The 19,162-nt window shown below is 50.3% G+C and overlaps 1 protein-coding gene across 1 annotated transcript in view; it reads right to left on the minus strand.

Moving 5' to 3' along the window:
* The window catches only part of ATP10A (ATPase phospholipid transporting 10A (putative)), a 1,364,682-nt gene that overhangs the window by 624,871 nt on the left and 720,649 nt on the right, over positions 1 to 19,162 (minus strand). The gene's annotated exons all lie outside the window — the stretch shown is intronic.

The following is a 19,162-nucleotide window of genomic DNA, read 5'->3' on the forward strand; positions in this document are numbered from 1 at the left end:
CTGGTGGAATGGGCTCTCGGACGGCCAGGCAGCGGTCGGTTTGCCAACCGGTGACAGTACATGATACAGCCGGAGAGCCATCTGGAGATGGAAGCCTTCGAGAGAGCCTTCCCCTGATTGACAGGTCCAAAGTTCACAAAGAGTTGTGACGTCTTCCGAAAACCTTTCGTGCGGTCCACGTAGAACTTCAGCGCTCTAGCTACATCCAGCGAGTGCAAAGTCCTCTCAGCCGGCGACGAAGGCGACGGGAAGAACACAGGTAACACCAAGGGTTCGTTGAGATGAAAGTCCGACGGTACCTTGGGCATGAAGGAGGGGTGCGTCCTGAGCACTACCCTCGTGTCGTGGAAAGTCAAGTACGGGGCCTTGCAAGAAAGGGCCTGGATCTCTCCCACTCGTCGTGCGGAGGTGATGGCCACGAGAAAAGCTGTTTTCCACGATAGAAACTTCAACGGGGCCGAGTGCAGAGGCTCGAACGGAGGTCCCATGAGTTTGGTCAGCACCACGTTGAGCTCCCACGCCGGGGCCGGAGCCTTCACCGGCGGGAACGATCTGAACAGTCCCTTCATGAACTCTTTCACCAGACGATGAGACCACAAGGACGTCCGGCCCGTGGTTCTGGTGTATCGGGAGATCGCAGCAAGATGAATCTTGATGGACGCGTGTGCCAGACCAGCTTTGGCCAGCGTCAGCAGGTACGGCAGCACTTGGGGAGCCGTAATCCGTAGAGGGTTAATCTTCTGTGCGTGGCACCAGACAGAGAACCTCTTCCATTTGTGTCCGTAGCATTTAAGAGTCGAGGACGCCCTGGCCTTTGCAAGAACCTCTCTGCAATCGGCCGGTATGTCGTATCCTCCAAACTCTAACGCTGCAGGAGCCAGGCCTGCAAGTTCAGCGACTTCGGGTCGTGGTGGAGGATGGCGCCTCCTTCCCTGGAGAGTAGATCCGCGTCCGCCGGCAGCTTGATTGGCGGGGACGCCGACAAGTCCAGAAGGTCCGGGAACCATATCTGCCTCGGCCACGCAGGTGCGACGAGGATCATCCTGCACCGTGACCTCTTGAGCTGGTTGACGAGCCGGATTAGCAGAGGCAAGGGAGGGAACGCGTAGAGGAACAGGCCCTCCCAGGGGAACGAGAAAGCATCGCCCATGCTCCTCGTCTGGGGAAACCTGCTGGCGAACCTCCGGCACTTGGTGTTCGTCGCCGTCGCGAACAGGTCGATCTGGGGTGTGCCCCACCGTCGGAAGAGGCGATCCACCAGATCCTGCCGTAGTTCCCACTCGTGGCACGAGCGCAGCTCCCTGCTGAGTGAGTCGGCGATGGTGTTTTTTATCCCTGCCAGATGAAACGGCACCAGAAGAATCCCTTGGGCGACGGCCCAATGCCACAGGTCCTGCGCCTCCTTGGACAGCGCTGGGGACCTGGTTCCGCCCTGTTTCCTGATGTAAAACATGGTGGTGGTGTTGTCGGTGAAGATCCTCACCACCTTGCCCTTGAGGGACGGAAGGAAGGACCTGAGGGCCCAAAACACTGCACGGAGCTCCAGGACGTTGATATGCAGGGACTTCTCCGTCGGGAGCCAAAGTCCCCTTGCGTGCAGATTTTCGGTGTGCGCTCCCCACCCTTCTAGGGAGGCATCCGTGGTCACAGTCACCTGGTGGGCTGGGGTCTGGAAGTCCATGCCCGCCGTCAGATGCGCGCGGGTGCCCCACCACCGTATCGCTCGTCGGAGACTCTCGTCGAGCTTGATCCTTTCCTCGAAGCTGCCCGTCGTCTGGATCCAGCGCGCATCCAGGAACTCTTGCAACGGGCGCATCCGGAGCCTGCACATGGGAATGAGGTAGATGCAGGAAGACATCATCCCGAGGAGGGACTTGATGGACCTCACCTTGGCCGCGTCGGCCACCAACATCCGTTGCACCTTGCCCAAGATGGTCCTGGTCCTCTCCTCCGACGGGGAGGCCAGAAGGGACACTGTGTCGAGCCTCGCTCCCAGAAACAGTGCGACTTGCGCGGGCACCAGGTGGGATTTGGCGTAGTTCACGGAGAATCCCAGGTCCGTGAGGAGTTGGACGGTCCTTGCCGTGTGGACCACGGCGAGCTCCCTCGTCTTGGCGCGGATGAGCCAGTCGTCCAGGTAGGGGTAGACGTGAATCCCCTCGCGGCGCAGCTGCGCCGCCACCGGTGCGAGGCACTTGGTGAAAACCCTGGGTGCCGACCGCAGTCCGAAGGGAAGGGCTTTGAACTGGTAATGACGCCCTTGGACCACGAATCTGAGGAATTTTCGGTGCCCCTTTAGGATGGGAATGTGGAAGTAGGCATCCTCCAAATCCAACGACGATAGGAAGTCTCCTTCCTCCAGCTGACCCAGGACGTGCTGGAGGGTGACCATCCGGAACTTCTGCGCCTTGATGAACTTGTTCAGGCGTCGCAGGTCCAGGATGGGGCGCCATCCTCCCGTCTTCTTCTTCACGAGGAAGTAACGCGAGTAGACTCCGGAGCCCCGAAGCCTCTTTGGGACGAGTTCGATGGCGCCCTTTCTGAGCATCGCCTTTACCTCCAGGAGAAGTTGAGGGACGTGAAGCTCGAGCGCGTGGCCCCGGGCCAGGGCGTCCAGCACCCAACGGTCGGTGGAGATGGACTCCCACACGCTGACGAAGCCCGCCAGCCGGCCTCCCACCGGGGTGCTTCGGTGGGGGCCCGACCCCACGGCCGGTTCAATCCTGCTTGGACGCGGCCTTGCCGCCTTGGCCTCCTTGGCGACGACGGCGGGGGCCGCCAGACTTGCCTCGTCCTCTGTAGGCCTCTTGCGACGACGAGCGGGCCGCTTGACGGTAGGAAGCGAAACCGCCGCCGGAACCTTTGGAGGAGCCCTTGCCTCCGCCGCTCCGAAAGGGCGTCCGCCGTTGCTGCAGTACTCCAAGGGCCCGGGCCGTCTCAGTATCCGCCTTGATGGCCTGAAGGGAATCGTCCACTGTCTTCCCAAACAGGTTGTTCCCGTCGAAGGGCATGTCCAGGACCCTGGTCTGGACGTCCTGCCGAAAGTCCGTAGCCTTGAGCCATCCGCGACGTCGAAGGCAAACGCCGTTGCCCATCTGGCGGAACCCAGTGTCGGCGATGTCCGTCGCCACGGTGATGGCGTGGTCCGAGGCCACCTCACCTTCCTGCAGGATCTCAAGGGCCTCCGCCCTCTTGTCGTCCGGCAGAAAATCCAGCAGGGGAGCTATCTTGTACCAGAGTTCCCTGTCGTAGCGGGCCACGATAGCCAAGGCGTTGGCCGCTTTAATCGTCGTCGCCGCCGACGTGATGACTCTGCGTCCCATGGCATCCAATTTCTTTCCCTCGCCGTCCGGCGGGGAAGTCGACGTGGAGGCCGCACCCCCCCCCGCTTTCTTCCTGGCTGCCGCGGAGACGACGGAGTCCGGGGTAGGCTGCGCCCGGAGGCATAGGGGGGCCGAGTCCGGGACCCGGTACTTTTTCTCGTACCGGTCTCTTTTCGCTGGCGTCGTGGAAGGGTTCTTGAGGAGGGAAAGGCCCTCATCCCAAATGTCGTCCAACAGAGGCACTGCGAGGACCGTCTTCCTCTTGGTCTCGCGCCGTTGGTAAAGGAAGCCTTCCTTTTTCTTCTCCTCAGGGCAGAGTTGGAAAAGCTCGGATGCCCTGGCGATCATTGAGTGGAACGATCCAATCTCGTCGGGCGGAGAAGCCCTGGTGGGAGGCGACGACGGAAAATCCTCGTCGTATGCCTCGTCGTCCGTACCCGTCGCTGCCGTGTCAGTCCCCGTATCATCCCCTCGGGTGGACGGGGAGGAGGGCTGGACGGGGCGCGACGGTTGAAAAGGAGGCGGTGGATGGATCCTTCTTTTCTTGGTAGGGGGAACACCAGAAGGTCCCGGTTCTGGATCCCCCGACGGGAGAGGTTCCTCCGTCGGTAACGGTAGTCTCGTCCTTATCTCGGAGCATAAGGACTGTATAGCCAACAAAATGGCCGCTGAGTTGTCTTGCGGCGCTGGCAGAGGGGAATCCGACGGGCGAGCAGGGGCCCCGTCGGTATCCTCGACGATGTCGTCGTCGTCACCTGCGTCGGGGCCCATTCCGACGGGCTGGTCTTGTTCCACGCCTAGGCCGTGGCTTAAGACCTCGATCAGTTCCTCTTCTGAGGTTGAGGCCGAATCTACGACGACGCCCTGCCCCCCCTTCTTCCCCACGGAGGGTTTCACGGGGGTCCTATCGATGGGCACGAAAGAAGACTCCCTCCGAGGAGGCAGGGAGATTCTGGGCCCCGAGGCCGCCACCACTGGTGCAGCCTCCACAGGCTGGGCCAGGGCCGCCGCGACCGTTTCGATAGAGGGCTTGGTCGAATGGATCAAGGCCTTCACCACCTTAGGTGCGCTCACCGCCTTATCCTTGAGGGAGGGGGCACTGCCACGCTCCTCCTCTGCCTTAGAGCTCGACCGGGGTCTCTCCAGGAGCTTCGCCGGGTGCTCGGCCTTCCTCTTACCCGACCCAGAGCGTTGGCTCGTGGTTGATGGCGCCGGGGAGGGTGCGCCCTGCCTGGCGCCCGTAGAGCCCGACCGTTCGGCGCTCCCGGTGCCAGCGGACTCGCGGTGCTTGGCCTTATGTTGGGCCCCCGTCGCCGGGGCGCCCTCAAAGGTCTTAGAAGACCGCTCAGATTTCTTCTTCTTCTCGCCAGACGGGCTCTTACCCTCCAGCCAGCTGGCGAGACGTTGATGGCGGTCCTTCATGGTCCGTTCCGACATGTTGCCGCAAAACGCACAGTCCTTCTCCACGTGCGTCTCGTCCCCATGAAGGCAGTAAAGGCAGAAAGAGTGTTCGTCCTCCTTGAAGACGTTCTGCAGCTGGCATCCAGGGCAGGCCCTGAACAGCTTTCCGGGCGTCGAGCTTCCCTTCTCCTGGGCCATCTCCGAGACCGGGCCTGAGAAGCTTCTGGAGTCCTCCGAAGTGTAGCTCGACGAAATCTTCACCCTTGAGGGGCACAGATGAATCCGACACGGGTCCCCGTTGATCGGATGTAGGATCGGTGGAGCTTGAGGCTCTTTTGACCGAAAGAATCGAAGTTTTTGTGAAAAAGCGCGAAAAAATAGCACTAACGCTCGAGAGCAATAGCACGAGGATCCCAACACATGAACGTGCGGTAAAAATCTGAAGATGGCTGCCAGAGGCGGTGCTTAGGTAGAGGGCAGTCATTGGCTGTGGTCAGTATGACGCAGAGACCAGTGATTGGTTATTACTACGAAAGACAGATCAGAAACGAAACTGATACTGGTTTTTTCTTTACCGAGGATTCCCAGCCTGACGACGGGGAATATTCATGAGCATGTGAATCCATGCCAGACCCCATGCTGGAGAAATGAGCAACTTGTGTATTGGAAGGGGGTTGTCACACGATCCAATAACCCGCCCCTCTAATACATCCTCTTTGAATTTTGTTTAGGTCATTTCTGGATTGTGAAGACCTGCCTCGTGGGTCTGTGACGTGCTTGCTTGGGTGCTTATTAGCCCGCCGGCCAGCGAACCTCAAAGTACCGAATAAATACTGTTTGCGGCTCGCGGTGCGGCAGACGACGGGACTGCTCTGACCTAAGAGATAGCTTTGGGATTTGAGTGTATATGGGATCTAAATCTAGGGCTATTTGGTGTTAAGTATATAAATAAATAACTGCGTGACAGCTGAGTTGATAATTAGCACGCTAGTAGGGTTGGAGCCGAGTGGCTGTTTTGATTAGCATTTTCTTTGCATAAGATTGCATACTTACCAATTGGTATGGTGTAACTACCATTGCACTGTCGATTGATTGTTTTTGTATTGAGATTTGCAACCTTCTCCGATATAACTGAAACGCACGGCATTTACTGCTGAGTTCTTAAAAATGATTTACTTGTGTATTGCTTAAAACATGTCTTCACGACTACGCAGTGGTTTAAAAGAAACAATAATAATTCCAAAAAAGCGGAATATTGATTCTACAATGGCCAAATTGAACATAATGTATGGACCCCACAAGGGCGCTGTCAATGAAAATCCACCTACACCAAGCATGACTAACCACCCAAGAGAACCATGCTATGATATCCAATTCAAGGCAAAGTTTCTTAAGTGTCCCAGAACCTAAAATTAATCATGATTTAGCTACTATTGAGGATACCAACATAGGCCCTCGTTCTAATATCTCGATTCTGGCACCGGCAGTACTGATGGAGTTAGAAAAACGAATAATACTATCTCATGGCCCGTCAACTCCAGTTACAGTGCGGCCTATTGGAAAACAAAGTACATCTCCATAGTGAGATTCCATGTAGTCCAACATTAGAATCGGGTCCATCCTATCTTGATCTTGAAGACTCATCTAAAAAACAGGTTAATGCTGATCTATATAATGAAGACGCTGCCCAGAGTAAAGAGGGTGGAATATGCTCATCACCTGAATATCAACATGTCCCTCAACTAAATCAGACGAATGAGGAGATGAATGGGAACTTTCGACCTAAAGTAACCTCTGAAGTGGAGGACCTCCAAATTTTTGAAGCATCATACCCGGTAATGTCAAGAATTCTCAATCTTCTTCACAAGGGTCATGACTATACGCATTATGAACTTCGGGATATAAAATCTGCACTTCTTGAAATCTCCTCAAAACTTAATAAACTGGAGGGTTATATATTTGCTGACAATTATAAAAAGGAAAAAGGTTGCTACTCTCCTAGTATTTCTCATACATCTACTGTCACAACTGCATGTCAAACAGAGAGCACATTTAGTGAGCTCCAGGATACCTAAAAAAAAAAAAAAACATGGGTGGTCCAGTTTACGGATTTCATTCGTCGTTTGCTCAGAAGACAGTCAATGCACCAAGAAATGTGAAATCTATTCAAATTTACACCCATGAACAGTTATGTCAAATGGTATCGCACCATGCAGAGAAAATTGACCAGTTACTCTTCTTCAATCAGCCAAACAACATGGAAGCCTCAATGGAACGCTCAAACAAAGGCGTTGATCAGCCTGATAACCCGATTCCAACCCCAGATAGTCCATCTGATTTAATTGAAATAATAAATGAGCAAAATGTGAAGGAGGTCGTAAAACTAGACCCCCCACCATTAGAGGAATCTTGTCAGGGTGATGAAAAAAAACTTTCCATCACAAAAACAAAAAAGATTGCACATACGTGCAATGAATAGATGAAATCTGCGCAATGCGAAAGGAACAAGTTACTTACCTGTAACTGTTGTTCTCCAGCATGGGTCTGGCATGGATTCACATGCTCATGAATATTCCCCGTCGTCAGGCCAGGAATCCTCGGTACAGAAAAAAAAATCAGTATCAGTTCGTTTCTGATCTGTCTTTCTTAGTAGTAACCAATCACTGGTCTCTGGGTCATACTGCCCCCAGCCAATGACTGCCCTCTCCCTAAGCCCCGCCTCCGGCAGCCATCCTCAGATTTGGTAGCACGTAAAGTGGCAGTATGACCAAGTGAAGAGCCGTAGAGGGGTAGGCGGGAGGGTTCGCATGTGAATCCATGCCAGACCCATGCTGGAGAACAACAGTTACAGGTAAGTAACTTGTTCCTTCTCCAGCATGGGGTCTGGCATGGATTCACATGCTCATGAATAAGAGAATACATAGCAGTACACACATGCACAACCACGGGAGGTGGCAAAGTCTCAACATTAAGCAATACAACACCTCAACATTAAGCAACTCTTACCTCCTCACCAGGCTCACCTTAGGCGAACAGGTTGCGCAGCACTGCTTGGCCGACCCTGGACTCCTCCCTGGAGTCCCGATCGACGCAGTAGAATCTTGTGAAGGTGTGCGTCGACCTCCACGTCGCAGCCCTGCAGATGTCCAGCAGGGGCACACCAGACAGGAACGCCGTGGTAGCAGCGATCGCTCTGGTCGAATGGGCTCTCGGATGGCCGGGCAGCTGTCGGTTTGCCAACCGGTGACAGTGCATGATGCAGCCGGAGAGCCACCTGTAAATGGAAGTCTTCGAGAGAGCCTTCCATTGATTCACAGTCCCAAAGTTCACAAACAGTTGTGACGTCTTCCGAAAACTCTTCGTGCGGTCCACGTAGAACTTCAGCGCTCTAGCTACATCCAGCGAGTGCAAAGTCCTCTCAGCCTGCGACGAAGGCGACAGGAAGAAAACTGGCAACACCAAGGGCTCGTTGAGGTGGGAGTCCGACGGCACCTTGGGCATAAAGGATGGGTGTGTCCTCAGCACCACCCTCGTGTCATGAAAAGTCAAGTATGGAGGCTTGCAAGATAGGGCCTGGATCTCTCCCACTCGTCGTGCGGAGGTGATGGCCACGAGGAAAGCTGTCTTCCACGACAGGAACTTCAAATGCGCCGAATGCATAGGCTCGAATGGGGCCCCCATGAGCTTGGTCAGCACCACATTAAGCTCCCACGCCGGGGCAGGAGCCTTCACCGGCAGGAATGATCGGAATAATCCCTTCATGAATTCTTTCACCAGGCGATGAGACCACAAGGACGCCCGTCCCGTCGTCCTGGTATATCGGGAGATTGCAGCCAGATGTATTTTGATGGAGTCATGAGCAAGTCCAGCAACAGTAGGTACGGCAGTACTTGAGGGGCCGTAATCCGCAGAGGGTTAATCTTCTGTGCACGGCACCAGACAGAGAACCTCTTCCATTTATGTACGTAGCACTTGAGAGTTGAGGACGCCCTGGCCTTTGCAAGAACCTCTCTACAGTCGGCCGGGATGTCGTACCCTCCAAACGCTAGTGCTGCAGGAGCCAGGCCTGCAAGTTCAGCGACTCCGGGTTGTGGTGAAGAATGGCGCCTCCTTCTCTGGAGAGAAGGTCTGCGTCCGTCGGCAGCTTGAATCGTGGGGACGTTGACAAGTCCCGAAGGTCCGGGAACCAGATCTGCCTCGGCCACGCCAGTGCGACGAGGATCATCCTGCACCGGGACCTCTTGAGCTGGTTGATGAGCCGGAGCAGCAACGGCAGCGGAGGGAACGCATAAAGAAATAAGCCGCCCCAGGGGAACGAGAAAGCATCGCCCATGCTCCTCGGCTGGGGGAACCTGCTGGCAAACCTCCGGCTCTTGGAATTCGTCGCCGTCGAGAAGAGATCGATTTGGGGTTCGCCGCATCGTCGGAAGAGTCGATTCACTTGATCCCGGCGTAGTTCCCACTCGTGGCACGAGCGCAGCTCCCTGCTGAGTGAGTCGGCGATCGTGTTTTTTATTCCTGCCAGATGAAGAGGCACCAGAAACATCCCTTGGGTGACGGCCCAATGCCACAGATCCTGGGCTTCCTTGGATAGGGCCGGGGACCTGGTTCCCCCCTGCTTCCGGATGTAGAACATCGTGGTGGTGTTGTCGGTGAAGATCCTCACCACCTTGCCCTTGAGGGACGGAAGACAGGACCTGAGGGCCCAGAACACCGCGCGGAGCTCCAAGAAGTTGATGTGGAGAGACTTCTCCTCCGGGAGCCAAAGGCCTCTCGCGTGAAGATCTCCGGAGTGTGTTCCCCAACCTTCCAGGGAGGCGTCCATCGTCACCATCACCTGGTGAGCTGGGGTCTGAAAGTCTGTGCCCACCGACAGATGGGCGCGGGTACTCCACCACCGGATCGCCTGACGGAACGTCTCGTTGAGAGGGATCCTGTCCTCGAAGCTGCCTGTCGACTGGATCCAGCGGGCGTCGAGGAACTCCTGTAAGGGTCTCATCCAAAGCCTGCAAAGGCGCACCAGATAAATGCAGGAGGACATCATCCCGAGGAGGGACTTGATAGATCTTACCCTGGCCATGTCCGTGGCCAGCAGACGCTACACTTTGCCCAGAATGGTCCTGGTCCTTTCCTCAGACGGCGAGGCCAGCCGCGCCATTGTGTCGAGCTTGGCTCCCAGAAACAGGGCGACTTGCGACGGAACCAGGTGGGATTTCGGAAAGTTGATGGGAGAATCCCAGGTCTGTGAGCAGCTGGACGGTCTTCGCAGTGTGCTCCACGGCGAGCTCACTTGTCCTTGCCCGGATGAGCCAGTCGTCCAGGTAGGGGTAGACGTGGATCCCCTGTAGGCGCAGCCGCGCCGCCACTGGTGCGAAGCACTTAGTGAACACCCTGGGTGCCGACTTCAATCCGAACGGGAGGGCCTTGAACTGGTGGTGCCGCCCTTGGACCACGAACCTGAGGAACTTTCGGTGTCTTTTTAGAATGGGGATGTGGAAGTACGCATCCTCCAAGTCCAACGACGACAGGAAATCGCCCTCCTCCAGCTGTCCCAGCACATGCTGGAGGATGACCATACGGAACTTCTGTGCCTTGATGTACTTGTTCAGTCGTCGTAGGTCCAGGATGGGGCGCCATCCTCCTGTCTTCTTTTTTACGAGGAAGTACCTTGAGTAAACTCCGGAGCCCTGAAGCCTCTTTGGGACAAGCTCGATGGCACCCTTCTTGAGCATCACCCTTACTTCCAACAGTAGTTGAGGGAGGTGATTGTCCTTCCTGGCCACAGGTGGAGCGCGAGGGCACTTCTGAAACTCGAGGGCGTGCCCTTGGGCCAGGGCGTCCAGCACCCAACGGTCGGTGGAGATGGACTCCCACACGCTGACGAACCTCGCCAGCCGGCCTCCCACCGGGGTGCTTCGGCGGGGGCCCGACCCCACAGTCGGTTCAATCTGGTTTGGATGCCGCCTTGCCTCCCTGACCTCCTTGTCGACGATGACGGGCACCACCTGACTTGCCGCGTCCCCTGTAGGCTTCCTGGGACGAAGATCTTGCCGCTTGGTGGTAAGTGGAGGAGCCACTGCCGGATCCCTTGGAGGCACCTTGTCTGCCTCCAGAGCTCCGAAAGGACGGCCGTCGTTGTTAGAGCACTCCCAGTGCCTGGGCAGTCTCCGTGTCTGTCTTGATGGCCTGAAGGGACTCATCAACCGCCTTCCCAAACAGGTTGTTCCCATCGAAGGGCATGTCCAAAACCTTGGTTTGTACGTCCTGCCGGAAATCCGTGGCCTTGAGCCATCCTCGTCGTCTCAAGCAAACGCTGTTGCCCAACTGACGGAAACCAGTATCAGCGATGTCCGTTGCCACCGTGATGGCGTGGTCCGAAGCAATCTCCCCCTCCTGTAGGATTTCAAGGGCCTCAGCCCTTTTGGCGTACGGAAGGAAGTCTAACAGAGGGGCGATTTTGAACCACAACTCGCTGTCGTAGCGGGCTACGATAGCCAGGGCGTTGGCCGCCTTGATAGTCGTCACTGCGGATGAGATGATCCGTCGTCCCATCGTGTCCAACTTCCCGCCCTCGCCGTCCGGCGGGGAAGTTGATGTCGAGGCCGATGCCCCCCGAGCTTTCTTCTTTGCCGCCGCCTAGACGACCGAATCCGGGGTAGGTTGTGCCCGAAGGCACAAGGGGGCAGCGTCGGGGACCCGGTACTTCTTCTCATACCGGTCCCTCTGCGCCGTGGCAGGGTTCTTGAGGAGGGCGAGTCCCTCATCCCAGATGTCATCAAGAAGCGGTACGGCGAGGACCGTCTTCCTTTTAGCCTCGCGCCTTTGGTATAGGAACCCTTCTTTCTTCTTTTCTTCTGGGCAGAGCTGGAAAAGCTCAGATGCCCTGGGAATCATGGCATTAAAGGATCCAATCTCGTCGGGCGGGGACGCCCGAGCAGGGGGCGACGGGGGAAACGTCCCGTCGTCGCCTCCGTCGTCATCTGTACCTGTCGTAGCCGTGTCTGTGTCTGTATAATCCCCGTGGGTAGTAGACCGGGGGGAAGGCAGAGCAGGCCGCAGAGGTGGGAGAGGTGGCATAGGATGCGTCCTCCTCCTCTTATGCGATGGACTCTCCAAAGGTCCTGGCTCCGGTTCCCCCGTCGGGTCTGGCTCAGGTACCTCCGTCGGGGGAAGGGGCAACCTTGTCCTTATCTCCGAGCATAAGGACTGAATCGCTGACAAAATGGCCGCCGAGGTGTCCTGCGGCGCCCGAAACGACGGGCGCAAGGGCTCTTGAGGAGCCTTATCGGCGACATCGTCGCTCTCGTCGTCGCCCTCATCGGGATCCCTCCCGATGGGCTGAGCCTCTTCCACGACTTCGATGAGCTCTTCTTCAGAGGTCGTGTCCGTATCCACGATGTCCACTAGCCCCTCCCCCACCTTTTCCAACGAGGACTTCGTGGGGGTCTTTTCAATGGGCTTGAACGACGACTCCCTCCGCGGTGGCAGGGAGACTCTGGGTCCTGAGGGCGCCTCCACTGGTGTAGCCTCCACAGGCTGAGCCAGGGCCGCGGCGACCTCCTCAATCGAGGTCTTAGCAGGGTGAATTAAGGCCATCACCTTCTGGACGCCTCTCCAGAAGCTTCGCCGGGTTCTCCGACTTCCTCTTGGCTCGTGGTTGATGGCGCCGGGGAGGATGCGCCCTGCCTGGCAGCCAAGGAGCCCAACCGTTCGTGCGCTCCCGGTGCCCGCGGACTCGCGGTGCTTAGCCTTTTGTTGGGCCTCCGTTGCCGGGGCACCCTCACAGGACTTATAAGACCGCTCAGACTTCTTTTTCTTCTTCTCGCCCGACAGGCTCTTCCCTTCCAGCCAGTTGGCGAGACGGAGGTGGCGATCCTTCATGGTCCGCTCCGACATGTTCCCACAAAACACACAGTCCTTCTCCTTATGCGTCTTGTCCTCATGGAGACAGTAGAGGCATAATGAATGCTCGTCCTCCTTGAAAACATTCTGAAGCTGGCATCCAGGGCAGGTCCTGAACAGCTTCCCGGGCGTCAAGCTTCCTTTCTCCTGGGCCATGTCCAGGGTAGGTCTCGGAACTTCTGGAATCCTCCAAAAGCGTAACTCGACGAAATCTTCACCCTTGAGGGGCGTAGAAAACTCCAAAACGGATCCCCGTTGATCGGATGTAGAAACGTTGGGGCTTGAGGCTCTATTTAACCGAAAAATGAGAAATCTCCTGAAAAAGCGCAAAAACGCAGCAAAAGCTCAAGAGCTACAGCACGAGGACTCCCAACACTTGAACGTCCGGTAAAAATCTGAGGATGGCTGCCAGAGGCGGGGCTTAGGGAGAGGGCAGTCATTGGCTGGGGGCAGTATGACCCAGAGACCAGTGATTGGTTACTAAGAAAGACAGATCAGAAACGAAACCGATACTGATTTTTTTTCTATACCGAGGATTCCCGACCTGACGGGGAATATTCATGAGCATGTGAATCCATGCCAGACCCCATGCTGGAGAACTACAAGTACAAGAATGTAATCAAAAACAAAAAAAGATAACCCAAAAACAAATTCCCAGTGGAGAGAGAAAATCTAATGACAAAATACCATCAAATGAGGCAAAAACCAACATCTGCCCCGTTACATCAAGTAACGATATGGGGATTGATTTGGAGGGACTTTCACTTGAAAGTCGATTTGCATTACAACTCCAATTAAACTTGGGTGTAAACAAAGGAAAAAACGAAATATGTTTGACAGAAAAATCAATTATTGACAAACAAAAAGAATTTGCGTCTTCGTTGTCTTACTCACAACAATCCTTATTATCAGCGTTCTATAAACCAATTCCCAACAATATAACTACTGAACGAGCCAACGTAGATTCGGCACCTTCTTTAAATCCTGAAGCAGAGATTTTTAATGATAAACCGCAAACACTTGTGCCTTATCTTGAGCTGGAAGGAAAAACAAACACTCCGCAATTAGTTGATCAAAGGCACCATGTACCTCAAAAAATATCTCCAGGGGAACTGGGAGATAGTGAGATGCTAAAGCACTCGCTGAAAATTGCTCTCCCTCAACCTAAAAAGAATCTTCTAGCTCAATCAAATGAATTTACTGACAACTCTGAAGGCGAGCCCGTGAGGAAAAAAATCTCCCGCCATGATTGAACCTATGGATCAAGCGATTTATGATAAGCCAATGTCGACTATTTTGGGATGGATTAGTGCTCTGGAAATAAACGGAGATCAAGATCTAAATCGATCTTTTATGCTCCAGATCTTTAAAAAGATTCCAGCTCTGAGAGCGCTGGCTTCGAGTAATATTATTTGGATAACTCTCCCATCCATAAAAAAAAAAAACACAGGATGGTATTCGAATTGCAATCCCCAATAATTGCTGAATTGATATGGAATCATCGAAGGGAGATAAAAATGTTACGATTGACAATCACCCAAATCCAGACGATTGAGGAAGCAAAGATTTTCAATGAGACTAGTCCCCCAATTGAACTAAACACAAATAACCAATCAGTATCAACAAATATATTACACTCTTTGGAAACTGCAGTCTTGCAACAATTGGTTGCAATTTCTGCCGTTTCCAAAGACTGGACTTGGTTAACTGCATTGTTGGGGGCTCGGAAGGAGGTAACAAGAACCGAGCACTCGTAGTAGCAAAAAGCACCTACGAGTTATGTCATGGAATTCATGTGGCTTGAAAAATGTGAAAAGGTGGGTATCTAGGTATACCCCCCATGAAATTGTGGACATAGTGTTGTGTCAAGAGACTATGGCTGTTAACCAACTTGAAATTAGCGGGTTTGCTGCTTATTCGACGCCTGTCACACGAGGGTCTAAAGGGAGACCATCGGGGGGAATTACCATTTTGGTAAACACAGGCCTTTATTATGTTTTGCTACCAACACGTACCACATGCTCATATACTGCAATTGTAATTGAACTAGGAACATGTAAAACAGAGCATGCTTTAATAGTCTCAGTGTACTATAATCCGCTAGTTACCGCAATGACAACAGTAATGAATGATCTTGATCTTCTGTTTGACGAGGTCCTGTGTAAATGGTCTGATGTAGAAATTGTTCTAGGGGGTGATTTTAACTCCAACTGCCTGCAAACGCCCCCGAATGAACAAAAAACGGATTTACAAAATCAACCTTTGACAAATAAGAAAAGAGGTAAATCTTTACAATTATTTTTTCCGCGATGGAATATCATCTTGTTACCCTTTCTTTTAAAAGAAAAGGTATTTACATGGTCTCGAAACAACAGGCAATCATGCATTGATTATATTGCGGTATTTGTGGAACTAGCCTCGAGTTGTACGGGAGTAGAAACTGCTATGATGGATTTGAGTGATCACTGTATTTTATACACAAATTCCACTAATTACTCCAAACCTGTTACAAGATCCACTTAGTACATTCATCTTGGAGGATAGGCCAGGGGCCTCTTTACGATGGAATCTGAAAACATGCAGAAAATTAAATGCAATTATTAAGAGCTTTGCAGACAACTGCATGAATGCTAAGGATCTAACTATAAAAGGGATGAGTTTAACAACGCAAAATCTAATTATCATCACAATAGCCCTTATATACCTTGTAATACTTAAATCAAAAGAAAAAGTAAAGCCTCCAGTTGTAGAGTTACTAGCTGTAAGAATTGGAACTCTGAAAAAACAAAAGAATTATGAGATTGCTCACCTTATTAAAATCGGACTACCTGAATCTGAATATCAAAATACAAAACGGAAGATTAACAAATATCATACTAACATAAAAAATTACAGAATATATGTTCATCATACAATGAATCAAACAATGATAGGAGCATTGTGTTCAAATGATAGGCAATCTACTTGGGCTCTCTTAAGGGGTAACGAGCACTCAAGAATGACTGAGCAAACCACTAGTATAAGTGCAGAATTATGGACTCAATATTAGAAGGATAAATTTGCATTACCAGAAAGATTCTCAACACTAGTGTCTAAGTTCAAACAATACTCCGTGAAGAAACTGGAGGGCTGGTCCCTGGAAGACATCATATGGGCACTTACAAAGCTTGATAAATCAAGAGCTCCTGGCCCTGATTGTATTCCGCCATGTTTATTAAAAGAAAATATGCAATTATGGGCACTGTTAAAACTTCAATTTTATGAGATTATACGCTCATCCTGTGTCCCATCTTCATGGCTACAATCGATTATACTTCCTATCCAAAAGAAAGGCGCTAGAACTAACCCGGGAAATTTTCTTACCATCGCCTTGATTGATGCGAGTGCTAAGATCTTCGCTATTCTATTATTACAGCAGCAAAAGGAGATTATAAACCATCGAGGTATCCTTTCTCCATTTCAGATCGGTTTTCCTACTAGGATGGGAACGGCTCTGAATGCAACCGTTTTGGCGCATCTAATTGCTCAAACGAAAATTCCAAACTCGGGCGCCTTATACATTGCATCTGTTGATTTATCTGCAGCAATCAACTGTGTGATAAGGAATCTACTTTTGAAAAAACTGGAGGAAAAAGGTATCCCTTATGACCTAATTGCATTGTTGGCCAAATTGCATCAAGGCACATCATATTTGGTTCGCATTAACGAGTCTGGTTCAACAACTGTCCAGATTCCAACTGAGGTGGGGGTCAAACAGGGTTGCAACTTGGCAGCGACCCTGTTAAACCTTTACCTCTCGGACATTGAACAAATATGGAAATCTGAAATAACGTATCCAGCTAAACTCTGGCATTTGCACATTCAATGGATCACTTTTGCGGATGATGTGCTAATATTCGATCGAACTCCTTATGGCCTACAAAAAAAGCTTGCAATATTTGCGGAATACTTATATGAACACAATCTAACTTGCAACGTAGAGAAATCAAGTATTTTTATATTACAAAATATGAAAAAGAAAATATCTACAATGCAATGGTCCATTAACTCAATACCTATGCCCATTAATGTGAATATGAAATATTTGGGCTATGATGTGATAGACTCTCCTACAAAAAAACATGGTCATCAAACTTAAATGCAAAAAAAGCTGTTTTGATTACACAGATCAGATGCGGATTGTATTTATGAAGCACTGTAAATTTTCAATAGCACCATTCTTGCAATTTTATATGCTAAAAGTGGAAGCTATTCTATTATATGGGCTCGACCTATGTCTGTGAAACATAGATGCAATTCTTGACCAAGTTCAAGGTCAAATATGGAAAGCCGTACTAAGGTTATAAAATGCATTACCAAATTCTATCCTAAAACAGGAGTTGGGTATTTCAGTCTTATCGGCCAGATTACATTGGCGACAACTAACGAATTATGGAAAGATGTTATTCCCACCCCAGCAATCGCTCTATGAGGAATTTTCAATTATGATAAAAAAAAATCGAGCACCTAGTTCATTGCTCGCTTTCTCGAATCTTATAAGAAACTTGACGAATGTGGTCTAAAACCAATAGATCTTGAATATCGCTCTGCTCATGTAAAGAAATGTTTATATGAGTATGACTGGCTAATTACATTGACAGACATGCATAGAAAATAATTATATGTTGAAGCAGCAAAATTTGCTACAGCTAGAACACTGCGGAAGGCTTATTTGTTAAAATTTCCAGCTAAACAATATCGAGATTTGTATTTGAGATTTAAGCTCAATCAATTGTATACCTTTGAGAAAACAATCAACTGGAACAAGCATGATTTGCTGCGCCAGATACCATTGGTGCAGATTTTGTGAGGGAAATAGCTGCATAGAAAATTTAAAACATCTAACCTTGTATTGTGCACACTTTGAAGCTTTAAGATACTCGCTTATTGGTCCGGAAGTGTTGGGGATGACTCAAGAAGCAAGGGAATGGTGCTGGAAGAAGTTCATGTGGGATACTCATTTAAAGTAATAGTCTCATTATGCATGTTTCTTGAGAAGTTGGTAGTGGAATTGGACCGGAAGGAATGTTATCAGTAAAGGGTTATGTTTTCCTACATAATAAGGATAAAACCACATTAATAAGAAACAAAACTATTTGCCTATTGTTTTTTTGAGTATGTATAATCAATTTGATTTATGAAATGTAAATAAGAATTTATGTACTGTACAATGACATTTTAATGATTTGTTATTCGTTTTAAGATGTTGTAAAAGAAAGTTTGTTAACCAAACTAATAAACAACTTTTATTATAAAAAAAATTATGAATGAATATGTACGCAAAAATAAAGAAGGGACATGCTGCGATCAACGGGCTCTTCTAAAAATCACAAATGTATTTGGATTTAGCAGTTTGTGCATCCGTGTGCTTATGGTCTGTGACAGGATATGTCAACATGTACACGCTAGCAAAAGATCAATTTCCAAAAGGTGTTACTGGAGTTGATCTATGATTGGTTCGAAAATTGAGGAGACCTGCCAACTAGCATTATCGATTCCCTTTTGTTAACCTTTCAGAAGATTAAAATATTTATTCTGAGCAAATGTTTAGTATGAAATTGCTTTAGGCACCACTTCCAGCCCCCCCCCCCTCACAACCTGTGACAAAACCTTAGATACTTGCCATTATAGACCACACTTCTTTACAGCTTTGAGAGTGGTAGTACTTTACGGAGAAAACCCTAGATGACCAAGCTTGCTGCAGAAAAGTTTTATAGAAATTTGAGAAGAGTAGCTCCCAAGTACCAGTGACCTGTGAAACAAGCACTGACGAAGCCATTAGTTTAAGTGTGTGTGTGTGTATTTAACGGTTATTTCGTAAGGATATAGGTGCGAGGTAGGAAGGGATTAACGAAGTAGTGCAGATAGATTTTAGAGAATTTGGTTAGAAAGAATATAAAACAAATAATATTTCCGAGTCATTAATAAAGGCAATCACTTTGTGCTGCTTGCCCACAATAACCACACTGCTTAACAGTGATCTCCTAACACTACATACGATTAACAAGAAAATATACTATGAAAATGTATTTGATAAATAGCTTAAAATTACATAGAGAGGTGATTAAAGGAAAGGAAGTGTAAGGCTTGGGTGGGAAAATGATAGTTAAAAAATTAAAAATAAATGAAAACATTAGCCCCGACATATTTAAAAAAAATAATAATAATAATATGATGCATGTCATTGAATTACTATATTTATTTAATAGTCCTACATCTTTGACAATAATGCTCACTAACGTTTGGCCATGTTAACTTCACAGCCTTCTATTTTTGCTCTGACAACTTTGCTAAAAGTAGATTGTTCCCCTTCAATCAAACATTAAATAAATATGTGCAATGAAGTGGCCAATGCTTCATTTAACATGCCGCTTTGTGGTCCAGTGTCTGGAAGTGGCAAGAAGCAAGCATCACTAAACAGAGCTCAATTGTGTTCGAGCCGAATCTAGAAATGACCAGCAGCTCCTAACCAGTGCAATACTAAGTCACCCACTACT

Source organism: Ambystoma mexicanum, chromosome 7p, assembly GCF_040938575.1.
Source record: "Ambystoma mexicanum isolate Mex_15411 chromosome 7p, UKY_AmexF1_1, whole genome shotgun sequence".
NCBI classification, from domain to species: domain Eukaryota; kingdom Metazoa; phylum Chordata; class Amphibia; order Caudata; family Ambystomatidae; genus Ambystoma; species Ambystoma mexicanum.